This window comes from Onychomys torridus, chromosome 19 (assembly GCF_903995425.1).
Source record: "Onychomys torridus chromosome 19, mOncTor1.1, whole genome shotgun sequence".
NCBI lineage: Eukaryota > Metazoa > Chordata > Mammalia > Rodentia > Cricetidae > Onychomys > Onychomys torridus.
In genome coordinates this window covers 11,131,944-11,150,979 of record NC_050461.1, presented here as the reverse complement: position 1 = coordinate 11,150,979, position 19,036 = coordinate 11,131,944, and positions in this window count along the sequence as shown.

Below are 19,036 nucleotides of genomic sequence, written 5' to 3'. Positions count from 1 at the left end.
TCAGGAGGTCTCATTTATTAATTGTTGCTCTCAGTGTCTGTGCTACTAGTGTTATATTTAGGAAGTGATCTCTTATGCCAATGCATTCAAGACTACTTCCTACTTTCTCTTCTATCAGGTTCAGTGTAACTAGATTTATGTTGAGATCTCTGGACTTGAGTTTTGTGCATGGCAATAGATATGGATCTATTTGCAATCTTCTACATGTCAACATCCAGTTATGCCAGCACTGATTGTGAAGATGCTTTCTTTTTTTCCATTGTATAATTTTAATTTCTTTGTCAAAAATCAGCTGTTCATAGGTGTGTGGATTTATGTCAGGGTCTTCAATCAATTAAATCCCATTGATTTACATGTCTGTTTCTATACCAGCACCAAGTTGTTTTTAATTACTATAGCTCTATAGTAGAGCTTGAATACAGGGATGGTGATGCTTCTGGACGTTCTTTATTGTACAGAACTGTTTTAGTTATACGAGGTGTTTCATTTTTCCACAGGAAGTTGAGTATTGTTCTTCTGAGGTCTATGAAGAACTGTGTTGGAATTTTAATGAGGATTGCACTGAATCTGTAGATTTCTCTTGTTAAGATTGCCATTTTTACTCTGTTGATCATACCTATCCAAGAGCGTGGGATTTCAGATTTTCTGATATTATCTTCAATTTCTTTCTTCAAAGACTTAAAGTTCTTGTCATACAGGTCCTTCACTTGTTTGGTTAGAGTTACTCCAAGGTATTTTATATTATTTGTGGCTATTGTAAAGGGTAATGTTTCTCTAATTTCTTTCTTAGTCCAATTATCATTTGTATGTAGGAGGGCTACTGATTTTTTTGAGTTGATCTTGTATCCTGCTACATTACTGAAGGTGTTTATCAGCTGTAGATGTTCCCTGGTAGAATTTTTGGGGTCACTAATGTATACTATCATATCATCGGCAAATAGTGAAAGTTTGACTTCTTCCTTTCTAATTTGTATCCCCTTGATTTCCTTTTGTTGTCTTAATGCTCTAGCTAGAACTTTGAATATACTATATTGCATAGGTATGGAGAGAGTGGACAGCCTTGACTTGTTTCTGATTTTAGTGGAATTGCTTTGAGTTTCTCTCCATTTAGTTTGATGTTGGCCATTGGCTTGCTGTAAATTGCCTTTATTATGTTTAGGTATGTCTTTTGTATCCCTGATCTCTCCAAGACCTTTATTGTGAAAAGGCATTTTCAGCATCTAATAAGATGATCATGTGGTTTTTTTCTTTCAGTTTGTTTATATGGTGGGCTACATTGACATATTTTTTGGTATGTTGAACCATCCTTGCATCTCTGGGATGAAGACTACTTGATCATGATGGATGATTTTTTTTTTTTTTGATGTGTTCCTGAATTTGGTTTGCTAGTACTTTATTGAGAATTTTTGCATCAATGTTCACGAGGGAGATTGGTCTGTAATTCTCTTTCCTAGTTGTGTGGGGCTGGCGAGCTAAAGATAGTCCTACAAGAAAGCCTGTTACAATGGTTTTCCACCAAGTTCATGAAATGCAGCTTAAAAAATGTCTGTATTTTTTCCCTTCAATTATATTATTTATATGACAAGTAAACATTACTCACTTTGAAGGTAATGTTTTACTTCTGAACTGCTTCTTTCTCTAAGTAATGTTTCAACAAATTGAAAGCCCAAATGCTGGGGGATGTCTTTCTGTACTCTGTGAATATATGTTGTTCTATTAGTAAATTAGCTGCTTTGGCCAGGCGGTGGTGGTGCACGCCTGTAATCCCAGCACTTGGGAGGCAGAGGCAGGTGGATCTCTGTGAGTTCGAGGCCAGCCTGGGCTACAAAGTGAGTTCCAGGACAGCCTCTAAAGCTACAAAGAAGCCCTGTCTCAAAAAAACAAAACAAACAAAAAAATTAGCTGCTTTGGCCTATGGCGAGGCAGTGTAGAGGCAGGCGGGAAATCCAAGGAGAGAGACAGGAAAGAGAAAGGCGGAGTGGGGAAGACGCCAGACTGCCATCCCAGTAGCAACATGTAATGGGACACAGGTAAAGACACGGAACACGTGGTGATACATAGATTAAGAGTTATGGGTTGAGTTAAACTATAAGAGCTAGCTAGCAAGAAGCCTGTCATAGGCCATATAGTTTGTAAATAATATTAAGCCTCTGAATATTTATTTTATAAGCAGCTGTGGGGCCACAGGGCCTGTCGGGACCAGAGAAACCTTTGGGCTACACCCAAAGGATGTTTAGATTCAGGAGATCCTCAGGGCAGTGTTTTCTGCAAGTGATGAGACTGGGCTGAGAGCTGAGAACCTCCTCAGTTACCCCAGATGTGAAAGCCATAACCCTGGGTCTGTCTCAGTCCTCTTGGTCCTATGAACAAATCTCAGCTTTAGTATCATAATCTTTTTCTGGAACCCCACTCACAGGTTTTAGCTATATCAACCACATGAGCACTATGTTAAGTATTCTTAGAATATGTAAATCAAATGTGACCCTCAAACATATAACAATACATTTACAAACAGGCAGCAAGTGCTTTTGCCTATCAAGCCACCTCACATACCTGTAGTTAGAGTTTTGCTGCCTGGCCCACAGTCTCTCTTACCTGCCAGGCCCATAGATGCTCAGACTCAACCAAGTAAACACACAGAAACTTACATTGCTTACAAACTGTATGGCTGTGGCAGGCTACTTGTTATCTACTTCTTCTATCTTAAATTAACCCATTTCTATTAATCTATAAATTGCCACGTGGCTCGCAGCTTACCTGTGCCTTACATCTTCCTTGTCATGGCGGCTGGCGGCTGGCGGCCTCTCCACCCAGCCTTCCACTTTCCACAATTCTCCTCCTCCTTGTCCCGCCTACCCTATCCTTCCTGCCTGGCTACTGGCCAATCAGCACTTTGTTTATTTCAATCAATCAGAGCAACACATTTGACATACAGAACATCCCACAGCACAAACCCTATACTAACTCTTTTTTTTCCAATATGGAAATACATTTTCAACTGTTCACAATGCCTGTGATCTCATATGGTTATCACAGTTTTGATCTTTATGTCTTCCAGGGATCTTGATGTCAAAATCTTGGCTCCAGCAGTGGCACTCTAGAGAAGAACCTACCTACAAGTGATCCTACTAGGGACTTTGGCCATCAAGGATGTCCCCTAGAATGTGACTGTGACTGGACCCCCTCCCCACTCTCACTTTTTGGCCATGAGTTGGATGGTTTTACTAACCTCATGGGATACCACTGGAGTATGCTCTCTTTATACAGGCCAAGAACATAAGTGAACCTTTTGCAAAACAGCAAGAGAGAGACCTTGGTGAGTGGGAGCCAAGGTGCTCCATGGTGGGGAAGAGACAGAGATGCCATGCAGATAGCGCTCAGTAGAGAGTTTTATTGGCATTGAGGGAAGGGAGAGGGGAGAAGGAAAGAGAGGGAAAGGGGAGAAAGAGGGAGAAGAGAGAGAGAGAGAGAGAGAGAGAGAGAGAGAGAGAGAGAGAGGAGGTGCAGATTTGATCTCTGCCTCATGGGAAAAGAGGAAGAGAGAGGTGGGCAGGACTCCACCTTTTATGAGAGAATGAGCAAAGAGGTAATGCAGCAGTGGATGCATGCCACTCTCAGGACCTTAAGCAGGTGAAGGTATTGCCTGCATATCAGCCAGGTCCCCAAGAAGTGGGTGTGAATGCTGATGTTCCTCCCTTTTGGTCATTATAAAAAGGGTGAATTATGAATGGCAGGTGGGGCAGGAATGAGGAGTGCTGAATTCTCAAGACTGCTTCCTGTGATTTGGAACAAAGCGGGGGGGGGGAGTTGGGAGTTGGGGGTCATGTACATCAGGAGGTGTGAGTGAAGATGCATTCAGTTATCTTAGATCTCAGGCATCTGTTCCTTGTGGGAGCTGAAAAGTCAGGTTGCTAGGAGAAAAAACAGATTGTTATCATCAGCGCCATGAGTGTGGCTAACCATAGGAAGAGTGATAACTACCAGAAAGAACAGAATGGAGAAGAGCCCTGGTTGTACAGAAGAGGCAAGGGTGAATGAGCAAAACACAAGAGCAAATAGGCCTTTCACTGGGACATCTTGGAGAACCAGGTTCTGGTTGCTGGGTAGGTGTCTGCTTGAGCCTGGAGAGGTGGCACCAGCAGTGAAGCCCCAGGAGCTTAGTAAGATGGCATCCAAATTGAGGGATGATGTGTTCTTCAGGAGTACCTGAGCATCACACATTTTCTGTTTCTATGGAGATGGGAAATGCCTCTATCCGTCCTGTGAAAGCGTCAACAAATTGAGAGATAATGGAGTTTTTATGAGTGGGCATGTGGGTGAAATTAACCTGCCAGTATTCATTGGTTGGTGTCCTAGGTTGGTGCAGTGGCTGGTGGTACATCTTGAGGGTCCCTGAGGATTTGGCCTTGGCACAAGTCTGGCAGGAGGTGTGGACTGTGCAGGAACCCGAAAGTGTCCATGAAACAACTGGAACAGATTTTTATCTTGGTGTCATAGCAAAAGCCTGTGGCTTTGAGCTAAAGGCTGTGAGCATTTTTCCTAGGGCCTGGTTTTAACCTGATGAAACATACCTTTAAGTCTATAACCAGAGGAAATAAAAATCCTGCTGTAGCCTTGTGAAAGGATCTGGTTGTCTGATGCTGCCAAACTGACAAAGTTACAGCTAGCCTAGCTGTCAATTCTATCAGAGATCTGAGAAGAATAAATTATTAATAAAATAATAAATAATAAATAAATCTGTACCTGAGTACAGACCAAGCAGTTTCCAAATCTATTAAAAATTACAGGGACCAGTCCATACCCAGTTAGCCATACACAGGTCTCCATATCACTGGAGGCAAAAGTATCAGAACAGCATCAATTTTCAGCCACCAGGTCCATAAGGTAAGAGTTTTTCCTCTGAAAGAGGAACATGGGGAAGACTGATCTTATTTTGTCTAGGCAAAATGGATACAATTAATTCTCCAATGTCCTGCTACTTGTCCACAGTCTGGGTCATGTCCTGGTGATAGATGTCACATTGGGGCATCTTACCCAGTGGTCAGCATTGCTATAATCCAAGTGGAGACATCATGGTGCCCTGTAATCTTTGGAGACCTTGAATCACTGCTAGGATCTGGAAGTCTTTGTCTTATATAATAAGCTTTTTGATCAACATTTTAAATGCCATATTCTGCAGATCTCTGAAGTATTTCAGATTGCCTAGCTATATCTGGATAGACAACTTTGTTTCTAGTTACTTGTTTTAAGCTCAACCCTGAAAACATATTCAAGGGGACTAAGTAAAGCTTAGCCCTGTAATTAATTACATCAGCAGCACTTGTGTTCCCTAACAGTCTTTAATATGCTAGCAACTTTCACAAGACTAGGACGTTACAATTTATCCTTGTCAGGTCCATCCCCAAAAGTAATGATTTTGAATTCAAGCTCTTCTAGTATCAAAATAAAACTTTTATGTGACACAGTTTGTCCAAATAGCTTAAGGATAACAAAGTTAGCAAAGACAAGGAGGCTAGACATATACTCTTAAGCTTGAATAGACCTTGAGTAAGGAGAGACATTCTCTGAGTCATTGGTTCTAAACTTTCCCAATGCCTTGGCCTTTCAATGCAGTTCCCCATGTTGTGGTGGCCCCCAATCACAAAATTTTCCCATTGATATTTCACAACTGCAGTTTTGTCCTTGTTATGAATCTCAATGTAAACACCTGACATGTAGGTGGTCCTAGGCCACCCCTGTAAAGAGATTTTTTTTTTCAACCCACAAAGGGTCAAGACTCATGGGCTCAGAAGCTGCTCCAAGCCCTTTGTCAGACCACTTAGGTCATCATCTTGCTATATCACAAGAAATAAGCAAAAGAAGCAAGATCATTAAGGGGCTAGACTCCAGGGTGGTTTCCTTGTTGCTGATGCCTCTTTCTGTTGTGGATCTGTTTTTTGAGCAGGGCCATGGAGTTTCTAATGACCCCTGAGCAGTTAACAAAAAAACAGTATTGCTCTCCTAAGGCCTTGCACAGGCCCCTTTGTTGAAGGAATGTTAACCAGGGGAACCACTTGAACAAATTTTACATCAAGGCCCCTTCTAGCCTGGAAAACTATTTTAGCTAGAAAGGAGAGTGATTCCTCTAAATGTGTATCAGATTTTTCTAGAGCAGTGAAATCTACATCTACTGCCTTTTTAAGGCCCTGTAGTTCTGATCTTTGGGTACAGCCAGGTTATAATCCTGAATGATGTATATAGAAATAATAATTTCTCAAGACCATATAATATCTCTTTGGTTCTGCATAAAGAAGGTCAAGTGTCTTATCTTATTGAAGCCATTTTAGTTAATAAATCTATCAACTGACAACTCTAGGCCCAGCTTCCTAGTATGTCAAGGGCTTTGTATGTAGCCATTTTGTCCCTTGTGTCAGGGAGTTTTCTTCGTACTCAATATTTTAACCTATTATGGGCAGGGAGCACAAGACAATGCATTCTCTTCTGTAACTGCTTTTGGCTGACATTGGAGCATTGTTTTCAGGGCCCAAAAAGGCTGAAAGGCTAGTCAGAGGCTGGGCAATGGGGCATCTGTCAGAAGCATGTGGTTATCTGACCCAGCTGTAGAGACAGGGAATAATTATGTTGACTGGGCTGGTCTACATCAGCTTTCAGCAAATCCAGAGCTCATAGTCATTTGGAGCAGGCTGTAGTCAGCAACTGATGCTTGGATGTGTCTGCCAGCCATGTGGAAATCTGTTGAGACAAGTTCAAACTAGGAACAGAAGTTAGAATTTATGAACTTATTTGGAACTTTTGGTCCCATAGTCTTAGTAATTGGGCAGGGGAGGAGTTCCAAGACCAGGAGAGAGAAAAATACCATCTTCAGGAATAGACAGGTCAGGAAAACTCAAGCTGTACTGCTGTACTTATCTGGAGTCCTTTTGACCTCTGTGAAGTGGATCCGAGTTTTATGACTTCTTTTAATCTTCTGAAGCTTATATGGATTCTTCTTTTACAAAAGGACATAGAAGTCTTAGATATATTAGTATTACCAATCAGTATTGAATTCTACATCATAGAAAAGCAGGTAATGAGTATCTGTAAAGCAGAAGGAGTAGACTGATATCTTTGAGTTGTAGCAAAAACTACAGATCTGGGTTGAAAGCATGCATATTTTCCATCATCCAGAGATCCAGGTATAGATTGGACAGAGATGTCTTTGGCTTGATGAGAAGTACCTTTCAGTTTATATTTAAAAGACAACCAAAGAAAATCTAAAATCTTGAACCAAACAGTATCAGAATTCTATTAATGTTAAATTCTGAACTTTTGAAATCTTAATATAGCAATATCATAGAAGGGAAAGTAATATGGAACATTTAAATAATCTATTTATACCTTTGCAACTGGTATTTATATCTTAAATCATATTCCTAGACCCTCAAAGCTTGATTTTTTTACCTATAAAATGAGCTGACAGGTTGTTCATAACCTTATAAATTTATTCATGCATAGATTTTTAATTATCAATTCCCACAGTTACTAGTTTTAACTAATTTTAATTTTAATAGATTTTTAAATCATATGTAACAAAATAAACTTATAAACCTCAAGGTACAGAATGTTCACATAAACTAAATCTAATTTTTTGGCTGGTCTGCTTTGTTCCCTTCTCCCTGTCACTGTGTCAGGGGCTCAGACTGACAGAGCGACAAAGAGGAAACTTTTAAATAAGCATGCCTGGGTCTAGCGAAGGAAGAGCCATAATCCAACTCCAGAGTCAGCTTTCCAATAGAGAAGAACAGCATAAAATAATTTTAACATTATCTATATCAAACGTCATCTAAACTCCTGCTAATCCGAATCCAGTGACCAGAGCTCAGGGATAAATTCTGATCCCTGAACATAAATGCTGCCATGGCAGTGGTGGGTGGTGAATGGCTGCTGTTGGTGGTAGAGACAGCATAAATATCCACACCATTTCTGTTTCAGCTCCATGAATGCAACAAACTTACAAACGTTGCCAGAACATAAACAAAACTTTCCAACAAAACAAGCACACACAATTTTCTCGAGAAATAAACAAAACTTTCCAAAAAGACAAACCAAACTTTCTAACTGGAATCAGATGGGTGGGTGACATCTCGTAACCAGATTGTCACAACGGAGCTGCTGCAGCTCAGTGTGCTGCCCCACCACTCAGCATGCCAAGGGAAAACCCACCCACCACTGCCTGCACTCTGGGCCAGAGAGCAAGGGAGCAATGTGGGGAGGCGGCCCACATTTCCCATCCGTCCTGGTGGCACCGTGCCCTTCAATGAAATGCTCCGGGGTGGGAGGAAGGTAGGTAGGAGGTTAGTAGACAGAAACAGAAACAGCAATGACACGGGCAAGCAAGTACCACACCAACATCAGGACGACAGAGTTCCGCTTTGCAGCAGCAGTAGCGACTTGCTCTGTCCTAATTCAACCAGGGGGCACCCTCTGGGAATGAAAGGGGAAACGCAGCTTAAACCTTGTTTTTAGGACAAAACAGGAATTGTCATACAGAAATCTATCCAGTTCACGTGGTCGCCCTTACTAAAGATGGTGGTGGAGCCATATGACTCTTTTTAACCTTAGTCAAGATGGGGACTGCCCACACAGTCACCCTCATCAAATATGGTGGTGAAGTCACATGACCTGTCTTTCTTTGACCTTAGCCAAGATGGCGCCTGCCCACATGTTCACCCTCATCAAAGATGGTGATGAAGTCATGTGGTCTCTCTATCTTTGACCTTAGCCAAGATGACACCTGCCGATGTGGTCATGTAGTTTTTCTTCTCTTCCCAAGACACATGGAACACATCAAGCATTCAAAAATCAGTCAGAAACAGTCATGTGGCCACATCAGTCACACATTTCCATCTGCACTTGTTAAATAGACTTTTTTCAATAGAAAGACAAAACTTCTTAGGAAAATTGTCAGCTGACCAACTTAAAAATCTGGGAATAAGAATATACAGTATAAAGAACGAGCTGCAGGACTGCAGGCATAGACCAAGAGACAATGTGGGAGAAAGTCAGGAATGGGTCTCCCAGGCTGGAGAGGAGAGTGAAAAGGACAAAGGATTCTGGGTAAGGGGGCTTGGATCTAGTGGATGGCTGGCAGAAGTTGCAAAGGTCCCATGAAATACTGAGATACAGGGTGCCGGTATTTGGACTGATATCTAAGGATTATGGGACCGAGGTGAATACATTTAGGCACATTTTCCATGAGTAAGGTAGAGAAATAAGATCCAAGGGCCGAACTCTAATGTCCCAGAAATTTAGCAAGGATGGATGAGGCAGCACAGGCTGGCCAATGGGTTGTTACCCAAAAGTCCAGGGGCTGTGGGTGCTGAGTAGGCATAAGCTGTCTTCCACATCATCATGCAGAAAAAGGGGCTGTGGGCTCTGAGCCCGAGTGAGACACAGGACCTGGCACCAGGGCATTGAGAAAAGACAAAAGGAGGTGTGTGATGGGGTGGGGTTGCTTACCAATTATGCCGATGTAGGAAGTGATGCTGGTGGGCAGGAGAAACTGCCTGGAGGGCCTGCCGAGTTCTCAAAGCACCAATGTTGTGTTTTAAAAGTGGCGGGAGGGAGACCTTGGTGAGTTGGAGCCAAGGTGCCCTGCAGCAGGTAAGGCAGGTGAGAGACAGAGAGAGATGATACAGAAAGCACTCATGTGGAGAGTTTTCTGGGGTTGGGGAAAGGAAGAGAAGAGAGGGAGAGAGAGAGGGAGAGAGAGCTCACGAGCAAGGTGCAGACATGACTTCCACCTCCTGGGAAGAGAAGAGAAAGAGAGAGAGAAGTGGGCGGGGGGCTCCATATTTTATGAGGAGATGTACAGAGAGATCACCCAGCAATGGGCTTGACGCTGTCAGTACCCTGAGTGAGCCAAGGTATTGCCTGCATATTGGCCAGGTCCCCAAGGGGCGGGTCTTAGTGTTAACAGAACCATTTTGCATAACTTTAAAACCGTTTTTGTGTGACATGGATTATAGTAGTTCTTGCAAGATAGGAATCAACTGCAAGGCAGCCCAGACATGAGCCAAGCCCAAGGTGGCTTTATAGACTAGTGAACCAATCCTAAACTGTGAACCCTAATAGCATAAAACTAGGACCCACAAGAATAATTAAAAAATTGGAACTTTGGGTGGAACTTAGGATCACACTGCTGTGCTCTCAAGCACCTGGAGCATCAGTGTGGCTCCCCATCTGCAAAGGGACTTTGGGATTGGCCTTTGTGTGACTGGCTTTGGTGACCAAGAGTTTCCAGATCTGTTGTTGAGTTCACATGACTAACGCTCTCAAGGACAGACTGGAACTTCCATAATGCCATTCTCCAGGCCTGTCACTGCTGAAGGACTTCACCACCAGATGCCACTTGAGCTCAAAAGCTCCCAAAGCATTCTTATCAGAGAGGATTCCCCAGAGGAGCCTAGCAGCAGCCACAGACCATTCCTATTTACATCAAATTACTGTAACCTTTATAATAGTATGGTACCGTAAAGAATGTTTGTATGAATAAACCAAGCACATTCAAAAGGCAAATCTCATGTGGGAAACCTAATTGCTGAGTGCCTCATAGTCCACCAGACATGCTCTCCACAGTAGTCTTCCAATCATAGACTGAGACCTCCAAAACTGTGAGCCAAAATAAGCCTGTCTTTATAAATTCATTGTTGTTATAACCATTACACTAATGAACACTATTTAGGGCAAACTGTGTGCTGAGAAGTTTCTGCTGTCACTATGCATGATTATTCAGTGAGTCTTTAGAAGTTTTTACACCCTGCAAAACAAAACACCACATACCAAAATGCTGATAGAAATGTCAATGGTAAGGTAATATCTAATAAGATTTCAGATGAAAATGGACAATGCATTTGGAATTAAACTAGACCATTGATTACACTGTGGCAAAAAGAGGCAGCTGGACTAACCCAGACTTTGTAGGAAATTTACCTGATGGGAGAGATTTCAAGTCAGCAAAATGTTTAGAGTCTTACTGGGTGCTTTCTACTAAACTTATGGTGACAACCAGGAGCAAAAAGAAAAGAGTAGAAGGAATTCCAGGCAGATTAAGGATCAACTGTAAACATTCAGAAAGGAATATATTCACATTTGTAAAGAGAAGCTTTGAAAAGGTACAAGAAAGAGGCAATGAGGTTATATCTGCAACCCCCAAGGCCACCCTAATAGCAAAGCCTCTAAAATGTTTCCATTAGGAATTCTTGTAAGGACTATGTCCTTAATTACATCATCAGCCTGCAACAGTGTCCCAGCCTAAAAAGCAGGCGGGCCCTCTGTGTGTTCCTTTTCTCTTTCCACTCTCTTCCCTCCGCACACTCTCTCTGTTTCTCTGGTCCTCTCTCTTACTCTCTCTCTTTTTCTCTCTCCCCTCTCTCTTTCTCTCAGTCTCTGTCTCTCTCTGTCTCTGTCTCTCTGTCTGTCTGTCTGTCTGTCTCTCTCTCTCTCTCTCTCCCAATAAAGCTCTAAAAGGTAACACACAGACTCTTCTGTCCAGCACTCTCTGCCAGCACAGCCAGTCACAAGTGCCGCTGCCCTAACCAACATATGGCTCGTGACTCCAGCACTCTTGCTCCATTGGCATGGCCACCGTGGGAGGCAGCCAGCCACAAGCAGCGCAGATTTAACCAACATTTGCTGCTGTTCATACTCGGATACACCAACCCAGGACCTGCTGCCGCTTGCCGCCTCCTCCCCAGTCAAGTCCAGCAAGACCACAAGACCTCGAACGCATGTGCCCCTTACCTCTGCTGGACCCCTATACAGCTACCCGGCTACCGCCATGATTCTTCCCATTGAGTCTGATGTTCTCACGGCTGTAGTCTGAGCTATATCTTTGTGATGGACACCCTGGGGGTTGTCCTCGGGCTGTGCTGGCAACAGCAGGCACATTTTTGTTCCTGACGAGGAGAAAAATGTCATCTTGGGTCTACCAGGTAGACCAACTGCAGCACATCCACAGCCCTTCCCATCCCTAGATGAAGAGGATGGCGAACTTGAGCTGAATCTTAGATCTCTCTCCATTCTTGGGGATGCCCAAGATTGAAGTCTGATCCCAGTTTGTTAATTTAATTTTTTATTTTTCTCTTAGCTACAGCCATGAGACAAAGGGGCGGATACCACCCACTTACATTGGCAGATGGAGCGGGTACCAATAAATCTGGCCACTTAACAGTGTTGCAGGAACTTCTGCCAGCGAATGGGCAAATAAAAAATTACTTTATCTCCAAGCTTTCTGCTAAAGCTCTAAACCCTTCTCCCTCCCCACTTCTGTGTCTGCCACGTGCAACCTTTTCTGTCTGACTTCCATAGGCAGTGGGAGTGCTCAAATGGGTGGGCTTGGGCTGCTTCTAAGACTCTTGCCCTAAGTCACCTTAACTCCACCCACTCATTTTCAACTGCCTTAAGAAACACAGACAGGTCTGAAAGCGGCTAAGATCCATACAATTAAGTTTACAGTAGTCAGGATGGCTCCTAAGCCAAAAAATCAGCTTATAGCCTCAGACAAGTCTTCCAAAAGGATCGGTTTACAGTCTGCCTACTGGCAGACCTTCCAAAAGCTGTCCTTAAGCCACCAATCATCAGGAAGAGAAAAAAAAATCCAGGACATGGAGTAAAATCCGTCTCTTATTCCCCAGACCTCCCACACTAAAACTTAAGCATCTGGAGAGCAAGGCTCCTGACCCCTCAGGCAAAAGAGTCATCTGTGGCATTTAAGGTGTGCCAGGGAAGAGATAAAAGCCCGTAAACAAAATTGCCAAGTGCTGGCACTCACTGACTCCCAAAAACTGTTGGGTCCCTGTTTTAAGTGAGAAAAAGGCCATGGGATAGCGAATGCCCTGCCAGGCCATCAACAGCCTTGTTAAAAGTGCCACCTAGAAAGACAACCAGTCAGCTGACTGCCCCCAGGCACCAAGACACATGGGCACACCAAGCTAAGGCTGCCAACAAACCTAGGCTTGGCTACAGACATGGCAGGGAACCCAGAACGCAGCAGGGAAGCAATCCTTTTCTTTCTTTCTGGACACCAGAGCCGTTGACTCAGTCCTGGGAGTTTTAGGATGTCACTTCTCCTTTCTATTGTCAGGTACAGAGGACAGCCTTACTTACCTCACCAGATTTAATTGTACTTTCAGAGTTACTTAATGAGAAAGATTTCCAACTAAGATAAGAGCTCATTGTCTCACTTTAAAGTTACCGCCTGTGTTTCTCATGTGCATACAGACAGGGCCATGATCTTTGCCTTGTCCCTAATTCCAAAAAAATAAATTCTCATGTACCATAAGCTTCTCTCTTCCCAGTTCCCTGTTCTAACTCACTGTTCAGCTAATGGTACAGGACCACCACAGAACCGGAGTCCAAAGATCATCAAGAAACTGTAACAGCTAAAAGGTATTTACACCCCCAGACCCCAAAGCATCTGGGCGCTACAAAAAAAAAAAAGACTTTAATATAAACATCTATTACTATGAGATGCTTTAAATAATCTGTCTCTGATAAAGCTTAACATGTTTCAAAATCCATCTGGACAGGCCAGATCTACCAACATAAAATAATGATTGTTTTCTCTCTAAGCTTTTTTCTATGTCACCAGCATCTTGTCAGACAGAAGGTTCCCAGCCACAGCCAAGAGGGATACATGTCTCGAGAGCAAAGGGATGACAGACAGCATTCCACAACGCCTGTCTATCTCGGAAGACTCCCCTTTTTCCTTCCCCCAAGAGCCAACCAATGTCCAAAAGTCAGCTGGAAGCAGTTTTTGAGAGGAACAACACCTCTGTTTCCATCTACCTGCTTTTTTTATAATAAGTGAAAGTCTGGGATGTAAGGACTATGCCCTTAATCATGTCATCAGCCTGCGACGGTGTCCCAGCCTAAAAAGCGGGCGGGTCCTCTGTGTGTTCCTTTTCTTTTTCTGCTCTCTTCCCTCCGTGCGGTCTCTCTGTTTCTCTGTTTCTCTCTCTCTCTCTCTCTCTCTCTCTCTCTCTCTCTCTCTCCCTCCCTCCCTCCCTTCCTGTTTCCCTCTCTCCCAATAAAGCTCTAAAAAGTAACTATGGCTCGTGACTCTCCTCCAGCACTCTCTTCCATCAGCATGGCCACAGTGGGCAGTGGACAGCCACAAGCAGCATGGCATAACCAACAGATACCTACAGATTGCTTTCCCATGACCAGCCGATAGCACACTCAGAGCCATGGTCCACATGGATGTTGGTATAGCCTATGACAACAGACCTCAGTATCATTCATGTGATATTGTTTCACAAGCATGTGGAATTCATTTTATTTTACCAACATTTAATTTTCTTATTGTTTTGGTGTGTGTATATGTGTATGATTGCACAGTTGTTGGGTATTGACCCAGGGTGCTATCCTGTGTCTCTGTCTTTCTCCTCCTCCTCTAGGTCTATCTTTCTACCTAATATTTTCTCATTCCTCTCTCCTCCATCTAAGAACAGGAGTAAGTGGGAGCAGGTCAGAGCTGGACTCCTGGCAGATTCCCACATACGTGGAGATCAGAGGACAACATCCAGCATTGATACTTGCCTTCTACCTTGTTTGAGACAGTCTCTGTGTTGTGTTTCTGCTACATACACCAGACTAGCTGGCTGGAAAGCTCCTGAGGTTTCTCCTGTCTCTGCCCCCCATCTTTCTGCAGGAGCATTGCAATTACAGACTCTTGTGTTACATGTCTGGTTTTTGTGTACTTTAACTTGGGTTTTCACACTTGCACAGGAAGTGCTTTTACCCATTGGGGCATCTCTCTAGCCTTCTACAAACAAGTCAGGGGACAGTCTGGGAGTTCAGGAAGTGTGTGGCAGGATGGGAGTCCCTGTGAGCACTCATCACAGGACTGTGAGAAGGAAGGCAAAGCTGACATGGACTACAGGCAGACGCCAACTGTGGCAGTGAGTGGAGTCACTCACCGTGGGCAGTGAGTGTGGGCAGTGTGGGATGCCAGCACCCAAATGTGGCCACCAGTGTTACAACAAGCAAGGCTAGTGAGTGGCACGGCTGCCCAGGTCATGCAAGTCAGTTCCCAACTCTCCTTCACTATGTGCTGGACACGAAGCTGTTAGACATGTCCTTGTCTTTCTAGGTCTTACTTTGGTCCAATTTCTCCTTCCTCCCTACAGAAGGGAGTATTGACTCTTTTTTTTCTAGCATTGTATCAAATCCTTTTTTGATTTGATCCAGGCCCTCACACACGTTAGGCAAGTGCTTTATGTCTAAACGATGTCACCAGCCCTCTGTTTATCTCTACAGGAGTTCAAAGCTAAGAGTTTGCCTTGAGTCTCAGAGAGGGTTTGGGACTCGGACATTTGAGCAGTCCCAGGAACTGGGCTAGTGAATACCGTGCAGAGTCTTGGAGATAGACTGGCTGCATTTGAGTGTGTAAGTTCAAGAAAGTGAGATGGACATGATCTCTTGGAACTGAAGATTATGAGTTTGACCCCTGAATGTTCACAAAAGGTCTATGTATTAAGGGTTTGGTTACCACAGGGGAGCCTGTTGGACTTGAACTTTTGAACAATACTAGAATGTTGAAGGGAATGCTTTTTGGGAAACAGGGCAGAATACCATAGTCTGAATCTCAAATGTCCCCTACATCCCAAGATGTTGGTTGTTAGATGTTGTTAGATACATGGTCCTCAGAGTGGGCTTTTCAGAAGTGTTGGAACTTTAAGAAGCAGTATCCTGTGGGAGATCTTTATGTTGCTGGGCATTGATCTCTTACAGCAATTAGGGACTCTGGCCCCTTTTCATCCTCTTCTGTATCCTGGGCATGAGATGATTTTTGATCATTTGGACATTGCATTTTATTCTGTTTTGTACTCTTGTCATAGGCTCAAAAGCAGCAGAGTCAAGCAAATCATGGACCAGATTCATGAGAACCATGAGCCTAAAAACCCTTTTTCTGTTCATAAGCTGATCACCCCAAGTATTTGTTATAGTAAGAGGAAACTGTTCACACTTTGGTTTGTGGAATTCAAGTGAATTTTTCATTGTGGATTTCTAATTTATTCCATGTTCTTATCATCATATTTCTCTCTCTGAGCTCCATCTTTGAAACTTTTTTTCTCCTTTTTTTATTTTATTATATTTGTGTTTTAATTTTACACATCAGCCATGGGTTCCCCTGTCCTCCCCCCTCCCGCCCCTTCCCCCACCTTCCCCCAAGACCCTCCCCTCCATTCCCATCTCCTCCAGGGCAAAGACTCTCCTGGGGATTCAATTCAACCTGGTGGATTCAGTACAGGCAGGTCCAGTCCCCTTCTTCCAGGCTGAGCAAAGTGTCCCTGTGTAAGCCCAAGGTTCCAAACAGCCAGCTCATGCACTAAGGATAGGTCTGGGTCCCACTGCCTGGGTGCCTCCCAAACTGTTCAAGCTATTCAATGATACATCCACTGTAGACTACTGGCAATGGTTGAGAGAAAGCCTGGTCTGACCTAGTCTGGTGATCAGATGGCCAAATACCCTAACGGTTGTGCTGGAACTCTCATCCAATAACTGATGGAAGTGGATGCAAAGATCCTCGGCCAGGCCCCAGGTGGAGCTCCAGGAGTCCAGTTGTGGAGAAAGAGGAGGGACTGTAAGAGTATGAATTGTTGAGACCAAGATTGGAAAAGCACAGGGACAAATAGCCAAACTAATGGAAACACATGAATTATGAACCAAAAGCTGTGGAGCCCCCATCTGGATCAGGCCCTCTGGATAAGTGAGACAATTGAAACTCTTAAAGTAGATGCTGAAGGCAGAATCCACATTTAACAGGCTTCACAGTGGCTAAAACTCCTGCTACTATCTAGGACAGTGGTAATTTGAAGGAGAATGCCCCCCCAGGCTCATATATTTGAATGCTTGTTCTCCAGGTGGTGGGACTCTTTCAGAATCATTAGGAAGTAAGGTGGTTTGAATGAAGATAGCCCCCATAAGCCCACAGGGAGTGGCATTATTAGAAGGTGTGGCCTTGTTGGAGGATATGTGCCACTGTGGGTGGGCTTCAAGGTTTCAAAATCTCAAGCTAATCCCAATGTTGCTCTCTCTTCCTGCTGCCTGCTGATCCAAACGTAGAACTCTCAGCCACTTCTCCAGCACCATGTCTGCTTGTGGGCTGCCATGCTTCCTGCTATGTGGATAATGGACTAAGCCTCTGAACTGTAAGCCAGCCCCAATTAAATGCTTATTTTTACTTTTTAAAATAGGAGTTGCTGTGGTCTTAACCTCTAGTTAAGACTTGTTGGAGGAGGTATGTCACTGGGGGTAGGCTTAGATGTTTTAAAAGCTCATGCCAATCCCAGTTAGTTCTATCTCTCTGTCTCTGTCTCTGTCTGTCTGTCTGTCTCTCTGTCTCTGTCTCTGTCTCTCTCTCTCTCTGCCTTCTGATTGCTGTTACATATGTACTCTCAGGTAGTGGTCCAGCTCCATGCTGCCTGCCTGTCACTATGCTTCCCACCATTATGGTCATGGATTCTAATCCTCCAGAACCATGAGCTCCAAATTAAATGCCTTCTTTTGTACATTTTCTTGGTCATGGTGCTTTGTCAGGGCAGTAGAAAAGTAACTGAGACAACTTCCCTCAACTGGACAGCTGGAGAAGCAGCGAGTGATGCCAGAGCCCTTTCCCTGCTCTGACTGAGGGTACAATGGAACACTACTGGCTTGAACTGACAGTTTATCCACCTGTCCTCTCTGGAGCTCTAAAGTGAGTACCATGAGCCAGTGGCTAGCATGTTTCTGAGATGACAGCAGTTGTTGAGAAAGGAGCGTCCTGGGGCTTGGATGCAGAGAGAGAGCAGAGCACTTGCCATGTGTCCAAGGCTCTGGGTTTGATCCAGGCCACTGAAAAGAGCTGCATCTCACTTACAGTCAGCAAATCCACTTTCCATCAAAACTTCAGACCTGCAGATGTGAGATGCACGTAGACAAGCATATTGCAGTGTAGAAAGACAATATTGGTCAACAGGAATCTTGGGGACATTTGTCAATGTTTACTGTGCTTATGATGCGATTACTGCTCCAAACTACTGAAAATCAACTTTAGATTTGGCCAGACCCCATCACTCATCAATTCCAGGCATTAAATCCAAGGATGGCCCACACCAATTTTGCCACACGCATGTAAAATAGACTTTCTCATCCTTGACTCCTAGGCCATCAGCCACCTTCTCAATATTTCTTTGGTTTCCTAGGTATTTAAACTCGGACGAGGAGCTTCAGATGACTATGACTGTAGTTGACACTCTATGGCTAGGGGGATGGCACAGTGGTTAAAAAACTCATTGCTCAAGTGTGAAGACCAAAGTTTGCATTCAACCCACATAAATGCCAGATAGGTGCAGTGGTCCACCTGCAACGCCAACACTCTCAGAGAGCAGAGACAAGGATCCCTCGGACACGGTGGCTAGCCACGTAGGAGTCCCTGAGAGTTTTGGGTCAATTAAATACTTTGCCTCAGTGAAAAAGGCAAAGCAAATTAACTCTATATGTCAACTTCCGGCCTCCTCAGATACCTGCACACATGAGAACATGCAGACACATATTCATGCACCACACATACAAACACATGAGAAAAATAGAGGTTAATTTGTCAAGTGTTTACAGTGCTTATGATGTAACTACTACTCAGAACTAATGAAAACCAAATCCAGAAATAGTAAAACATAGACCCAACCCCTGAAGTAGGACAAGGGCCAGAGAAGACCTTGTCTAGTTTCCAGCTCTTATGAAACCCAGTGCTATGTACAATGAATATATGCCGAATAAAAAAAACGTAATGCTGAACTAGATGTCTTCATAATCCTTAATACAATGGATTGTGATGTCTTGTTGAATCTAATCATGAGATGCAATGACATTATATATATATATATATATATATATATATATATATATATATATATGGAGAGAATTGATTAATCTTGCCACAATGTTGGACAATCATTTATTATAAGAAGTATCATAATTTTAAAGTAGTTAGAATTAATGAAATGCAGCTTTA